Here is a 10,813-nt window from a genome sequence, read left to right as displayed (position 1 = left end):
AGAAATTCTTGAATTGTGAGCGTCAGGAGTGTCTGAAGATATATTGGCACAAGCCTCATGTCTTAACTTTGCTGCGTTGAGATATGACGATTTGAAAATGCCTCTCATTAGAGAAATCCAGCGGTGATTTTGAACAAGCTCTCCATTGACTTTCTATGCAGTTTTCAGACTTTGTGTTGGTGTGAGGAGATTTGCCAAAATTCTATTATATAGAAATACTGTAATCAGCACATATACTGTAACATTTTAGAAATTCCTCCACTTAGTAGTAATACTATAACATAACACAAATGTTATGATGAGTTGAGCGGCTGGTACTCTGGTGCAGTCAGCACAATCTGGAGCTGAACACTCTTAAAACTGTAGAGATGACAGTGGACTTCAGGAGACATCCCTCAACTCTGCCACCCCTCATCATATCAGACAGCCCTGTGTCGACTGTGGAGATCTTCAAGTTGCTGGGTACCACCATCTCCCAGGACCTGAAGTGGGAGACCAACATCACCTCCATCCTCAAAAAGACCCAGCAGAGGATGTACTTCCTGAGACAACTGGGGAAGTACAGTCTTCCACAGGAGCTGCTGATCCAGTTCTACACTGCAGTCATTGAGTCTGTCCTGTGCTCCTCCATCACAGTCTGGTATGGTGCAGCCACTAAACAGGACAGGTGCAGACTGCAGCGGACTGTACGGGCAGCAGAAAGGATCATCGTCGGCCCCTGCCCTCCATCCAGGATCTGTACCTCTCAAGAACCAGGAAACGGGCAGGAAAATCATCACAGACCCCTCACACCCTGGATACAGACTTTTGATCTGCTGCCCTCTGGCAGACGGTACAGAAGCCTGCAGACCAGGACCACCCGACACAGGAACAGTTTCTTTCCCTCGCCATCTCCCTTCTAAACAGTTGAACTGTCACACTGCTCCCCACTGCCAGACTGCAACTGCACCTTATGTACATTCTGTAGTATTCATTCCACCTCATTTCATTTCTGTATTTTATGTATATACGTTTAGATTAGTTATTTATAGTTGGTTTACACAGCTTTGTGTATGTATGTGTATGCATGTGTAATGTATATATAGATACGTGTGTGTGTGGGTGCGTGTGTGTGTGTGTGTGTGTGAGATTTACATTGCTGTGCTCGAGAGCCACCATCTACCGGACGAAATTCCTTGTATTTGTCTGCACATATACTTGGCCAATAAACACGATTCTGATGATTTGGCACAAAAACCATGATTTGGCAAAAATACTATGATTGAGCAGAAATACTATGATTGAGCAGAAGTACTAAGATGTAGTAAAAGTACTTTGATTTAAGAGAAATCCAATTATGGAGGAGTAATACTTTAAAATGGGAGAAATATTGATACACACACATATTCACAGAGCCTAAAGGGAAGAGTATTTGTGCCATGGAGTGTTAAGAAGAATCTGAGGTCCATATTAGAAAAGCTGGTAAAAGTTTGCAGAATTGTAATAAATGATGAATATGAATTAGTGGTCTGTGATAGTGTATTAATTTGTAGGGCAAAAACATATTGTCCAAGGTGGAGTTGAACCCCGACCTTTGTGTTGCAGACCTGTGTCATTACCAGCTGCGCCACTGGGAAAGACAGTGGGCTCTTGGGAAACAGGGTGATGAGCAGTCAGAATTAGATCGCAGTGAGAGGCAAAGAGCGCCGTTTTTGGAGTTACAAAACGTCGTGTAACTCAAAAACTAGGTGGACTAGAAGCATAATTCTTGTACTGGGTGAATCAGCGGACTTTGGTGTACTTTGACTGCGATTTTCATTGCTCTTTGTACATCCGTCGCTGAGATATGACGAGAGAAGAAACGGCAGACCTCAGATATGATTGGCTGGGGAGCTGGCAGAAATATATAGTAATAGTGTGATTAAGCATAAATACTACATTTAGCAGAAATACTATATTAAGCACAAATCCTATAAAAAGCAGAAATACTATATTAAGCACAAATCCTATAAAAAGCAGAAATACTATATTAAGCAATATAAATATCCTATAAAAATCCTATAAAAAGCAAAAATACTGTAATATGATTTGGTAGAAAACTATAATTAATCAGAAATACTATATTGGGCAGAAATACTATATTTAGCACAAATCTTATAAAATAGCAGAAATAGTATGATTCAGCACAATAGTAATAACTTAAACAGAAAAATTGGAAAAGCAAAATGGACAGCTGAAAAATGCTGAACATGCTAAGGGTCCTTCAAATGTACTTGTTAAATGAAAAAAAAACTCAGAAAAAAAGTGTAACAGTCACACAATCACAAATATGGACACATATGGAAACACACATGCACAGAGAGACACACACAGGATCAAATTCAGTCAACCAGTCTAAATATATTGAATTTAAATCATACAATAAGATGCTCCCATAAAAACTCTGTCTCGCCCTCTCTTTCTCTCTCTCTGTCACACACACACACACACACACACACACACACACACACACACACACACACACACACACACACACACACAGAGAGAGGAGCAAGTTTCTAGGTCATTCAAGCAGCCTGGGAGCTGCTAAATTTGAATCCACCAATCAGAGAGGCTGTGTACTTTTTCCCGCCAAAACAGGTGCAGCCGTTTTACACACACTCAGAACAGAGAGAGGCAGGATTTTTGCAGTCTATTTCTCATAGTGAGGATTCCTCTCAAACAAATGGCCATAATTTCCTAACCGTAGGGGCTAGAACGGTCATTCTTACACCGTTTTGTTCAGAAGAGATGGGGGAATCTTCAAGTGTTGACAATTTATCATTAAAATATGAATTATTGAAGATATTTGACTTGTAATGCACCATAACTGAGTAGAGGCAAGCGAAAACTGCCTTGACTTGCCCTCAAACAACGCTTTCTAACTCTAAATCTATTTGGAGTATCGATATCATTCTTTCACCGTAAGAGACAGCAGGCTTTGGTGAACAGTCATGGAAATTTTCAGGTCTCTGTGGAAATCCAAAAAAAAGATATGACGAGAGAAAAAAGTTGTTCATTTCCAGAGTTTGAAATCTGAAGAAATCTGAGCGAAGGACGAATTTCCTACCCTCAAACAAGTCTAACTCATTTCAGAACGGTAATAGGTGAGAAAAAAATTCTTGAATTGTGAGCGTCAGGAGTGTCTGAAGATATACGGGGACAAGCCTCATGTTTTAACTTCGCTTCGTTAAGGAGATATGACGATTCGAATATGCCTGTCATTACAGAAATCAAGCGATGATTTTGAACAAACTCTCCATTGACTTTCTATGGAGAGTTTTCCGACTTTGTGTTGGTCTGAGGAGATTTGCCAAAATTCTATAAATCTCACAACAATGATGGTGACATTTTCTGAAAGCCAGCAAAAATACCTACGTTTTGATGTATAATTTGTGGAAGTTGAGTGAAAATTGAGCAAGTAGCAAGAAGTTGTTCGGACATGAAGAGAAGACTCATGAAACCTACAGTGGCACACTGGAAGCCAAGTGCATAGCAACCATAACAACGCATGTATTTTGTGAAAAATCACAAAATGAAACTCAAAACTTAAAGAGGGATAAGATGAAAACGGTAACAGATATGAAAAAGCTGAATCATTCATGAATAGCCCAATAATTTGTGAACATTTTAAAATTTGAATGGTTGTTCTAGGCGAAAGTATGAGAATGTAGTTAAGTTTCAAAAATAAGCAAGTTTTAGCAGAATTGTGGAAGTTTCCCATTCATTTCAATGGGACAAATTAAAGGAAAAAAGCTTAATATTTTAAAAAGTATAATAGCATAAAATACCAAAAGTCATAGCCATCATTAGCAGAAATAGCAGAATAGTTTAAAATTTGAACGGTGAAAATCGGCTGAAAATTGTTAAAGTAGTTAAGTGCCAAAAAACGTACAAAAAGTGGCAACTAGAATAATAAAGTATAAAGAATAAAGAGAAACAGGAACTCAATAGTGTGGATGCTTAAAGCATCCACACAATGAAAGGCTCTTTGTCTCCTCATCCTTGTGGTCAAGCACAAGTAACTTGCATTATATTGTTTACTTATATCTACCATATTGGAGACAGAACCCCAATGATTGTGTCAGTGTCCCTGCAGGTTTTAGATCTCACGCTGGGTCAACACACCTGAATCACATGATCAGTTCATTACCAGGCCTCTGGAGAACTTCAAGACATGTTGAGAAGGTAATTTATCCATTTAAATCAGCTGTGATGGATCAAGGACACATCTAAAACCTGCAGGGACCCCGGCCCTCGTGGACTGGGATTGGGGACCCCTGGATTAGGTCATCCTCCATGAAGAATCAGTTTGGTGATATTGAGGAGCAAGAATGCTCCTTTAACAGGAAGAGACCTTTGGCAGAACCAGCTGTCTGCTGTGGCCACTTAAAGGTTGAGAGAAGTGAGTTACAGTAGCATCATCAAAGCTTCAGTCAACAATGTAACAATGGCCTAAGTGCACCTGCATGAACGATTCAGTCTAAAAGCTGGTACTTTAAGTGGAGAAGCATAACTGCAGTGTTGTAGTAATGCAGTGTGTAATGTACTGTGATACTGTGATATTCAGCAGGGTTTTCTTTTCCTTCTACTTTTATGTACGCTATTTTATGATAAAGAGGAGGTACCAGAAAAATGGTGAATGGGTTACCTTGGAAACAAGCCCAGAGTGCAGTTTCTAAGCTTCAAAAGAAATGCCAATCAGAATGTTACACCCCCAAGTTTAGTTTAATTAAGCTAGCCTGCATACATTTACTGAGTGATTAAGCTATTATAAATCAAACAAGGTTCCACTCTTGTCTTACAATATCAAATAATGTAACGTTCCTTTTACTGTGAGATAGAGCTGATTGAGGCCTAGATGAAATAATAGTTGATTCTCTTCCAAATATGTGTTGATGTAGGCCTATTCTTAAGAGGCAAATATATCACTGTATCACATTTGAAAACCATGTACAACAACTGAGAATTTATTTCTCTTTAGGAAATAATTTTATAATAATCATCATCATTGTAAAACTAATATCTTGAGATAACACACTATCATTAAACACAACTATTATTGAGATAATGGCCTTTGACGTATAATTATCTGTAATTTGCTAGGGTCATATTGCTGCATTCATGTTATTAAAGGAGATTGGAACTGCTTCGTGTGCCACTGCATGCCTGCACCCAATGATCTCAAGGTCATGTTTAACTGGTTCTTGGAAGCTTTTAGAGTACTGTTCCGGCATTTCTGTCTGCTAATGGAAAAAAAAAAAACATCTTAAAAACTAGGACATTTGTGTCACAACCTTAATATATAATCGAATGCTTCCCACCAAGGCCAGCTACGGATTCAACATCGAGGAGACCAAATCCAGATCTGTGTACTGGGTGTTTTTCAGTTTCTCAAGACCTTTTCCTTTAAATGTCAGTTTCATCCACCCTGACACTCAACTGTGAATGAAGGCTGAGTGTAGTACAGCTAACCTTTTGATGATTGCTAATGTTAGTGGTGGCTGGCTGATTAGCACTCACAAAGTGAGAGCTACGAAGCTAGCAGTAGGCTACTATTCCATAATAGTGAAGAAAAATGGCATCACATGACTGGAAGAAGATACTGAAGATGGGAAAAAAATTCAGTTCAGAGAAGTTCTGAGATGAACTTGTAAAAAAACAATACGTTAGTAACTGACATGTTGCCAAATGTGTTTTTCTATTTGTTTTGTTTTAAACAAATTAACGTATAAATTGTCTGGTAAATCACGAACCCATATGCCGTAGTGTATACTTTGTTGAAGTTTTAATCTACAAAGCTATAATGCTCAAAGCTGACAACTTGACAACTGAGTAGTTCTTTGGACTTCGTGCCTATTCAGACACATATTGTAGTCATAGCACTGCAGACAAGAGCCTTATCTAGTGCAGCAGATGCTTGAAAAGTTCATTGCATCATTGCTTAAAAAGCAGGTAATGGCAATTGTTTTCATTTTAAGAGTAATTATAATTACATTAGTTAATGACAGTTTGGGACAATTGTGGGTTTGTCATAGGTAGCAAAAAAATGTTTTCCATATCAAAATATGGACAAGGACAATTTGAACATATTGCAATATGAATCTCTGCCATTTCCATTTATTTCCATACCACAATGGACATATGCAGCTGCTAATGCCCTGCTAAAGCAGCTGTTAATGTTTCAGCATTAGCAGGCTGGTGAAGGTTGTAATATTTTGAGATTGTTCCAATAATGAGTGAACTGAAAATGCATAAAAGTTTTTTTTTCATGATCCAATCATAAGAAGCAATACGAAAAGGATAAAGAGTCATTTTGTATTTTGTAATTTTTTTAAGTCATTATTTATTGACTTAATGATAGATATATTGATTTTAGCAATCAGGGTTAATCAATTAGCCCAGAAATTTGGATGCTATACCCCTAGTACTAAAATGTAGCAATAATTTGCCCTAAATTCCTGACATTTGTAGCTTTTTATATTTTATGCAATTGAACTCATCAGATTTCCTGGTAAATCTCTTTGCTATGGCATATTTGCCAATCTTCTGGCAATGGGATCATTTTTATAATTTGTACAATTACATAATGTCTAAAATCACAGTTTGTGATGGGAAAATTCCACAGCTCCAATCTTTTAACTGCACAGACAGTGTGGATGAGATTTTACAGAGGTACACTTGACATTGGCTGTGACTCTCTCCTTCCTGCCAAGACTAGTTGAAGTCAGCCGGCATGATTTTGCCCACCTGCTACACTGTGGGAGAGTTTTCATGTGCTTTTATGGGCCACTGTGTATGGGAATGAGTGTGCATGCGTGTCTGCGTGTTAAAGAATTAAAGGGTTATCAGTCTTTATTTCTCTAAACTGGGGCAGGCTGCATTATGTAAAGTGCTGAATTATATATCAGATCTGCCTGTGTGTCGGTCGGGCCAAAGGGAGAGTGGCGAAATGGAGACACAAACACACTCGCCTGCCCGCTCACATACACACAACTCTACAGGCTCTCATTATCTCCCCAGGATGTCTGCGCGTTCACACAGACTCTCCCATGCTTGGCATCAATTCCACACATATTCGCCGCACATATGTACGCTATATTGTCTTACGTATAACCTTGGTGCCCGCGCATACACACCCACTACGTTGTTTTACACGGGCACACTCGAACTGACAGATGGGAGCACCAGATGATGAGCACCACCAGATTTGTGTCTCACGGTGGGAGCCATCTCTGACACCATTTAAGCTGAGAGAACACTCAGACTTACATTAGCACCATAAATGTCTGTGTGTGTGTGTGTCTAAAATTACGACTGTATGTGTGTATACATCATGTGGGGTATTCAGCAAGTGTCTGAATGAACATGAATTTATGTGTTTGATGTCTTTATTGAGCTATAGAGGTATGCGGGCAGCTCCATGAGTGTGTGTGAGGGGTTTTAACATCTTAATTCTTATTCAAACACACACAGAGAGACGATACATAGTCGGCTATGCAAATGAACAAATAGGCTTGACGTTCTCTGCTTGCTCAAGCTTCTTTCATCTTAGCAATAAAGAACAATGACCTATTAGCAAACCTCTTAAGCACATACTGTGCTCCCCAGTCCAGCTTTGCTTGGGCTGTTTGCTCATCCTGCGTTTCGCCTGCAGCCGCCCTCTTTTCTTTTGCTTTCTGTCTTTCTTAGTCCCTGTAGATCCCCCGAGTCTGAGGAGCCAGCCTTTGAGACAGACCGAACTTAACCAAACTAATCTTTAGAAGGAGCGGAGAAACGAATGCCTCCTTCCTCCTCTTCTCCTCCTGAGACACTGCTGACATTTTGTGATGGGGAAAGTGTGTCATATTGGAGGGAGGCGAGAAAAAGGAAAAGAGTTCAGCACAACAGAGTTGACTCAAATCAGAGTGCAAAATATTCTGCAGGGACCCAGCTCCCACATTGCAGCTTGGCAGCTCTCAATGAGCTCTCGCTGGCAAATAATGACCTCTCACCCTCTGATAATATCCCATTGTGCACCACTGGGGGTTTCAAGTCACTGGCCATGGTAACTGCTGCAGAGTGCTTTTAGACCTTACAAGTGCATGGACATAGTTCTCTTGACCAATAATGGATTTTCCTCTTACTTTGAACTTGTATTTGACCTGGACTACCACACACCATTTATTTGCCATTTTAAGCTGTGTGTTATACTAGGTGCTGTGTCTGTATTATGGCTTTTTAAAAGTTCAATTCATTTTCTGAGGTTTCCACCAGAAACTGCCTGAAAAATCAGCATGAACCTTTTTTTTGTCATCTCTTTAAATCATTTTGCATATGGTCCTGTCAGGTGAAATGTTACCATTTAAATTACGCTATAGTACTGGATGATAGATTTGCCAGCACATTACTGTTATTTTACAGTATGCCTACTGTAATCTACTAAATACTAGTAAAAAAAGAAAAAAAAAAGAAAACAAACAGCATTGTGCTGCATGCTGTTAGTGTTTAGTTGCACCATACTGTTCATTTCATACAGTTTGCACTTCATTACTGTAAAATGTATCAAAATATTGTAGCAGTACTTTTTACATGAAGATAATTCCTAATGGTAAACAGAGTCTCATTCTGCATCTCATTTTCTATATACCTTAAACTTAATTTGTTATCTTTCTTAAACAATAATATCGGCTTTTATACCTACTTTTATACACTATATAAAAAAAGAAACTGGAGCAAATGTAAAAGTGTTAAAGTTTGGCTATGTTGAAATTAATGCAGAAACAGACCACTGGACCTTTAATCTGTGACCTGTGTAAATATTCTTCTGATAGATTTCTAGTTTTAAGTTGTACTAAATACCATATTCTGTAAATTATGATATTGGACTTATATGGATATACGAAGCACATTTTAGGCTAGATCTGAAGTTGAATTCAAACAGCAAAACTGCCTTGGTGAGAACTGCTGTACTAAGTATTTTATAACCACCCTTAAGATGAATGTTAGCCAGAAATATTAAAACCATTTTGGAGAATCGTTTATGATGGCCCGTTGATTGTTAAGGATTTGTGATGTGGTGATCATTGTTTATGAGACTGGGCACAGGTTTAGGTTGAGGCAGCAAAATGTAAATACAACATTTGTAACAATTTAAACAACTAGCAAAACACTACTGAATTACTGATTTGAACCCAAACACTTGCGTTGCCTTGAAATGTTGAGCTTACAGGTGCTAAAACTGTACATAATCCAACCAACTGCTTCTTTGGTTTAATAAAATATTTCAGACTTACGATTTGACTTTTGTATTCTTACTAACATACTGGGACCTACGGATTATGGTCGTACTCAGGCATCAGAGTGAGACTCAAGTCTGACTTAACTAAAAAAGGGGAAAAAAATGGTTTTATAACATGAAAGTGTAGAGTAGCTTGCTGTGAATATCTTTTGATGCTGAGGCATCAAACAGCATTTTGAAGCATTTTGATGTTGATGCTGTCACTGTTACTGCTGAAGCCCTAGAGGCCTCAGCAATCATAGTGATTTCCTGTATTTTTATAGAAAATTGTTACAGTATATTATGATATAAGTCATATAAAGGTCCAGGTAGTTGTTATTTCCTATGCTTATGCAGTATAAAGAGCCCAGTTCAGTGTAAAAGAGCCTGTAAAGAGACCAAAATGTATTGTACTTACACTTGTTAGTTTGTCAGAATGCTAGGCTGAGCCACTTGTACATAGACTTTCAGATCCAGCCAGGTTACGTTTTCCTTAACAGTCCATTCAAACCTTTCTGACGCAATCGAACAGAAACACTTTATTCCTCCCTGCTCCTGGAGAATATCTTGAGTTCTGAAAGCATTGGAGAAGAGACTTGCTGAAACTGCTGGCATAGTCAAGAACCTGTAGTGACACCTAAGATTATCAAGTGAACCTCTTTCCATCATCGAGGACATCAGACAGCGTCACAGAGGTCACACTCTGTCCGGCCATGATCTGAAAGAAGTTGGCAGCAAGAGGATGAGGAATGATGTGTGACCAAACATTAATGCAGAAAATCTCAAGCTCTTTGGCATCACAGTAAAGCAAGCGAGGAGCATCATTAGGAATACCAGAGAACGAAAAGGCAGTGAGATAAGGTTTTAATATATTTGTGTCTGTGCAATACTTAAGATATCAGCAAGAGTAAGATATAGGCACAAGCTAAAACCGGATCCCAATAAGCTGGTTCACCAGGGAAACAGTAAAAAGCTACAAAATACCATTATCATAGTATACTATTACTTTCTCTATGGGTCTGAATTGTAAATGGAAGTTCACAATTAATCAGTTGTGTGTCAAAGAAAGCAAGATAAACTAGTTGCTGATTAAAATAAATAAATCATAATAATAAACATAATTTTGCCAGAGTTTTTGGCTTTTATATCCTTTTATAGGTTGTGCATATGTTATATATTCCATAATTCCAATGATTGAGATATTTTAGCTGTCCTTTTCTGTCTCAATGTCACGTGTGGTTTCCTTGGATAAATTTCCTGAAGCAACATTTGGTTTTGCACTTGTACTCACACTTTAATGCCTCATATTCTTATAGCTTGGGCTGTAACACAGCCCTAAGGTTGACAGTCTCTTATTCTTGTATTGCTCATATTCCAAGGATAATATCACTTGCCCCATAAGCCAAATCATAATAATATTGAATGGTATGCTTTCTTTCGCTGTGGCTCTGAATGGTAAATGGAAGTTTGTTAGGCATGTCGAACAGCTCAGGAGACCTTTTGCTATTGTCCGTGCACAATTTAATTTGTGCAAAC

The sequence above is a fragment of the Oreochromis aureus genome, linkage group 23, assembly GCF_013358895.1.
Source record: "Oreochromis aureus strain Israel breed Guangdong linkage group 23, ZZ_aureus, whole genome shotgun sequence".
In the NCBI taxonomy this organism is placed as follows: domain Eukaryota; kingdom Metazoa; phylum Chordata; class Actinopteri; order Cichliformes; family Cichlidae; genus Oreochromis; species Oreochromis aureus.
The sequence above is the reverse complement of the archived record's forward strand: the minus strand, read 5'-3'. Positions refer to the sequence as shown.